A 354-nucleotide genomic window follows, 5' to 3' on the forward strand; every position below is an offset into this window, starting at 1 on the left:
GACGAGGTGGCCGAGTGGTTAAGGCGATGGACTGCTAATCCATTGTGCTCTGCACACGTGGGTTCGAATCCCATCCTCGTCGATTTTTCGCCCATTGTTTCTCGGAAGTGGAATTCATTTTTACACGATGGATCTGCAATCACTGATGTGACAAACTATTCCAAGTTGTCAGGCCACTTGCATCGAGTTGCGTTAGAGGAGGGACGAACGGAGGCACGAACGGCGGCAGACGTGTTTGGGGCTTAACTCCACATTGCCACAATTCTTCTTCGGCTACCAACTGTGCAGTCGAGGTTACCGGGTTCACTTCTCCCATTATTACCTTCTGCCACCTCTCGTGGATGAACGTCCTCC

The 354-nt window shown here is 51.4% G+C and overlaps 1 non-coding gene across 1 annotated transcript; it reads left to right on the forward strand.

Moving 5' to 3' along the window:
* Positions 1–82, forward strand: trnas-gcu (transfer RNA serine (anticodon GCU)). Its single transcript has one exon. It is a non-coding gene; the product is annotated as a tRNA-Ser (tRNA).
* The last annotated feature ends 272 nt before the right edge of the window (positions 83–354 follow it).

The sequence above is a fragment of the Scyliorhinus torazame genome, chromosome 24, assembly GCF_047496885.1.
Source record: "Scyliorhinus torazame isolate Kashiwa2021f chromosome 24, sScyTor2.1, whole genome shotgun sequence".
Taxonomy (NCBI): Eukaryota; Metazoa; Chordata; class Chondrichthyes; order Carcharhiniformes; family Scyliorhinidae; genus Scyliorhinus; species Scyliorhinus torazame.